Source organism: Eufriesea mexicana, unplaced genomic scaffold (assembly GCF_001483705.2).
Source record: "Eufriesea mexicana isolate 0111107269 unplaced genomic scaffold, ASM148370v2 scaffold723, whole genome shotgun sequence".
In the NCBI taxonomy this organism is placed as follows: Eukaryota; Metazoa; Arthropoda; class Insecta; order Hymenoptera; family Apidae; genus Eufriesea; species Eufriesea mexicana.
Window position 1 is genome coordinate 141,841 of NW_016908884.1, and position 4,728 is coordinate 146,568.

A 4,728-nucleotide genomic window follows, 5' to 3' on the forward strand; every position below is an offset into this window, starting at 1 on the left:
GAGCCAAGCAGGTCATATTAGAGCACATTAGGCCGCGGAAATCGACCGAATAGCAGAGAATAGCAAAAAAGGCAGAGATGCCTATACGAACCAATCAAAGCGTAACATACCCAAACGTAACATAACACAACCTGACACGACGAAAGCAAGAGTGCCGGCCCCCACAGTGACAAACAAAATGTACTGGCGCGCAATGGAGCGCAGAAATCGACCGCATTGCAGTGAGGAGCACAAAAGCCGTAGATATCCTAGCATAACCTGGCCTAACCTGACAAAACCTAACCAAACCAAACGTAGCATAACTGGAAATAACGTGACTCGACCACTGCTTCAGGCATCCCAAGAGCCAAGCTGAATACCATAGGGCACAGTAGATCGCTGGAATCCACCGGAAAGCTGTGTACAGCATGAAAGTCAAGACTACACTAACCAAACTTAGCCGAACCTAACCTAACCAAACATATCCTAGTTGAAAATGACTTGCCCCGATCACTACTGCTCGCCTCCCCAGAGTCGAGCAGAGCTTACTAGAAGACAACAGGGCGCACATGTCCATAGTACCGCTGTGTACAGCACAAAACTCATATTAATTCGGACCGAACCCGTGCTAACGTAACCTAAACAATCGTAGCCTACCTCAACATAACGTGCGGCGGAGACTATAGCTCGCCTCCCCAGGGCGAAGCAGAATGTAGTAGGTCTCCAAAGGGCGCAGAAATTAACCGAACGTCAGTGTTTAACACGAAACTCAAAGCTACCCTTACCGAAATTAGCAAAACCTAAGCTAACTAAACGCAGCTTAATTCAACCTAACGTGCCGAGACCAATATTGATGGCATTACCATTGCTAAGGAGGATGCCATAGAGCACGTCAGAGCTCAGAAATTCACCGCATTGCAGTGTACAGCACAAAAGTCAAACATAACCCGACCTAACTTGACCCAACCTAACAAATCCAAACGTGGTGTAGCTCAATATAACGTGACGAGAACAATATTGCTGGTCTCATAGCGCCGAGCAGAGCATATGGGAGCACATCAGAGCGCAGAAATCCACCGAATAACAATGAATAGCTCAAAAGTCATACTAGACTATCCTAACCAAAGCAAACGTAACATGATCTAACGTAACGTAACTATACCTATCATGACGAAACAACGAGTGCAGTCCTCCACAGAGACAAGCATAGTGTACTAGAGCACAGTAGAGCGCAGTAATCCACCGCATTGCTGTGAATCGCAATGAAGCCGTAGATATGCTAACCTAAACTATCCTAATCTATCATAACAGAACATAGCATAGCTCAACATGAAGTGCCGCGACCACTTCTCCTAGCCTCGCCAGAGCCAAGAAGAGTGCAATAGAGCGCAGTAGGTCGCAAAAACCCATGGAATAGCAGTGTGAAGCACAAAAGTCAGATAAGCCTATCCTTACAAAGTCATAGGTAACATATCCAAACGTAATCTATCTAAACACAACATGACGAGGCAGCTATTGCTGACCTCCTCTGAAACAAGTAGACTGCACTAGTGCACAGCAGTTTGCAAGAATCTTCCGCATTGCTGTTAATAACACAAGAGTGGAAGATGTCGTAGGATAACCTGTCAACCTAACCAAGCCGAACGAAGCGTTACTCAACGAAGCGTGCCGCGACCACTGCTGCCGCACTCCACAGAGCCAAGCAGATTTCAGTAGAGCACAGTAGATCATGGGAACCCGCCGGACGATAGCGTATTGCACGAAAGTCGGTGCCATTCTAGCCAGAAGAAACCTGACTTAAATTAATCAAACGTAGCCTAACTCAACATAACGTGCCGTCGCTGTTTTTGGCCTCCCCAGGGCAATGCAGAATATAGTACAGCAGAGTCGAGTACAGAAATCCTCCGAATAGCTGCGTACTGCACGAGAGTCATTCATAACCTGAACGATCTTGACACAACCTAACCTAACCAAACGTATCATAACTCAACCTAACGAGCCGAGAGTACCATTGCTGGCCTCGACAGGGCGAAGCAGAATGTAGTGCAGCGGTTTAGAGCACAGAAATCCACCGAATACCCGTGTATAGAACGAAAGTCGAAGCTATCCTCACCAAACTTAGCCGAACCTAGCCCAACCAAACGCGACCAAACTCAGCCTAACGTGCCGCGGCCGGTATTTCTCGCCTCCCCATGGTCGATAAGAGTATAGTAAAGCAATGTAAAGCGTAGAAATCCGCCAAATAGCTGTGTACGGCACAAAAGTCTAAGAAATACTAACTAAGCCTTCATAACCTGCCCCAACGAAACGCAACGTAGTTCAACCTAACGTGCGAAGACGTCTATTACTGTACACCCCAGAGACAAGCAGAGCATATTAGAGCAGAGTATGGCGCAGAAATCCACCGAATAGCATTGAATGGCACAGTACTCTAAGCTATTCCGTCTTGACATAACCCAAATTGTCATATGCAAACGTAGCTTAAATGAACCCAACGCGCCGATACCATTATTACTGGCCTCCCCAGGAGTATGGCGCAGAAATCCACCGAATAGCATTGAATGGCACAGTACTCTAAGCTATTCTGTCTTGACATAACCCAACTTGTCATATGCAAACGTAGCTTAAATGAACCCAACGCGCCGATACCATTATTACTGGCCTCCCCAGAGCCAAGCAGGAAATATTAGATCGCAGTAGGGCGCAGAAATCGGTGGAAAGCAGTGTATAGCGCAAAAGTCTAAACTATCACACCCTAACATCACCATGCGTAACATAACCGAACGTAGCGTAGATCAACCTACCGTGCCAAGACGACCATTGCTGACCTGCGCAGAGCCAAGCAGAATATCGTAGAGCGCAGCCGACTGCAGGAATCCAACGAACAATAGTGAATAGCACAAGAGTTAAGGCTGCCCTTACCGAACATAGCCCAACCTAACATAACGATACGTGACATAACTCAGCATAACGTGCCGAGAACAATATTGCTGGTATTCTCAGGACCAAGCAGCATATAGTAGAGCAGAGTAGAGTGCATATATCCACCGAATTGGAGTGTGTATCACGAACGTCACAGATAGCCTAACCTTACCAAACCGAACGTAATCTGACACAACCTAACGTGCTGCGACCGCTATTTCTCGCCTCCCCAGGGTCGAGCAGATTATAGTAGAGCAATGTATGGCGCAGAAACCCACCGTATAGCAGTTTACAGTACAAAAGTAAAAGAAATCATAACCGAGCCTTCCTGACCAAGCCTAACGAAACGTAACCGTACTCAACCTAACGTGCCGAGACAACTATTCCTGTCCACCACAGAGTAAAGCGGCGAATATTGTAGCACATTGGAGCGCGGAAACCCACAGAATAACGGTGCATAGCACAAAAGACAGTAGAATATCCTAACCAAGCCAAACGTAACGCAACCGAACGTAACCTGACGCATCCTAACATAACGAGACCACTACTGCCGGCCAACACAAAGACAAGCAGAACTTACTAGAGCACACTGCAGCGCAGAAGTCCACCGTATAGCAGTGTGCAGCGCAAAAGTCGAAGCTACCCTATCCTAATATATCCAACCATAGCACAACCAAACGCAACGTAACACAGCCTAAAGTACCCCGCCCGCTATTGCTGGCCTCCCCTGAGTCGAGCAGAACATACTAAAGGAAAATAGGGCGCATGGGCCCATAGAACCGCAGTGCACAGCACAAAACTCATATCTATCGAGTTGTAACCCATTCTAGCATAACCTAACCGAACGTAGCCCACCTCAACGTAACGCGCCGCGGCCACTATTGCTGGCCTCCGCAAGGCGAAGCAGAATGTAGTAGAACACCGACGTGCGCAGAAATCGACCGGACTTTAGGGTTTAACACGAAAGTCAAAGCAACCATTACCGAAATTAGCCCAAACTAAATAAGCCAAACTCCGCCTAACTCAACCTAACGTGCCGAGACCATGATTGCTGTCCTCCCCAGGGCCAAGCACAACATATCATGGGAGAGTAGGGAACAGAAATCCATATAATCGCAGAGTGCGGCAGAAAAGTCAAAGTTACACAAACCTAACCCATGCCAGCTTAAACCAAACGCACGTAACATAACACAGACTAACGTGCCGCGGCAACAATTCCTTGCATACCCAGAGCAAAGCAGACCATATCAGAGAGTAGCGGAGCGGAGAAATCCACCAAAAATCAGGGAGTGGCGCCAAAGTGGGAGCGATCCTATCCTAACTTAGCCAGACGTAACACCACCAAACGTAACTAAACCAAGCCTAACGTGCCGCCACAATCATTGCTGTCCTCCCCGGGGCCAAGTAGCACATATTAGAGGAGATGAGAGCGCGGAAATCTATAGAATCGCAGGGTACAGCAGAATTGTCGAAGATATCGAAACATAACCAAACCAACTTAACCTAACCTAACGTGGCGAAGCACAACATAACGTGCCGCGACCAATACTGCTGGCCGCTCCGGAGGCAAGCAGAAGCTATTAGGGTAATGCAGAGCGCAGATATCGACCGAATATCAGTGTACAGCGCAATAGTCAAAGCTAACCACACCTAACCTAACCTAGCTTAACGTAACATAGCCTAACTCAGCCTAACGTGCCGAGACGAATATTGCCGGATTACACAGAGCCAAGCGGAGCATATTAGAGCACAGTAGTGTGCAGGAATCCACGAAATAACAGCGTTGAGCACAAAAGTCAAAGCTATCCACTCCTAACCTGATCAAAC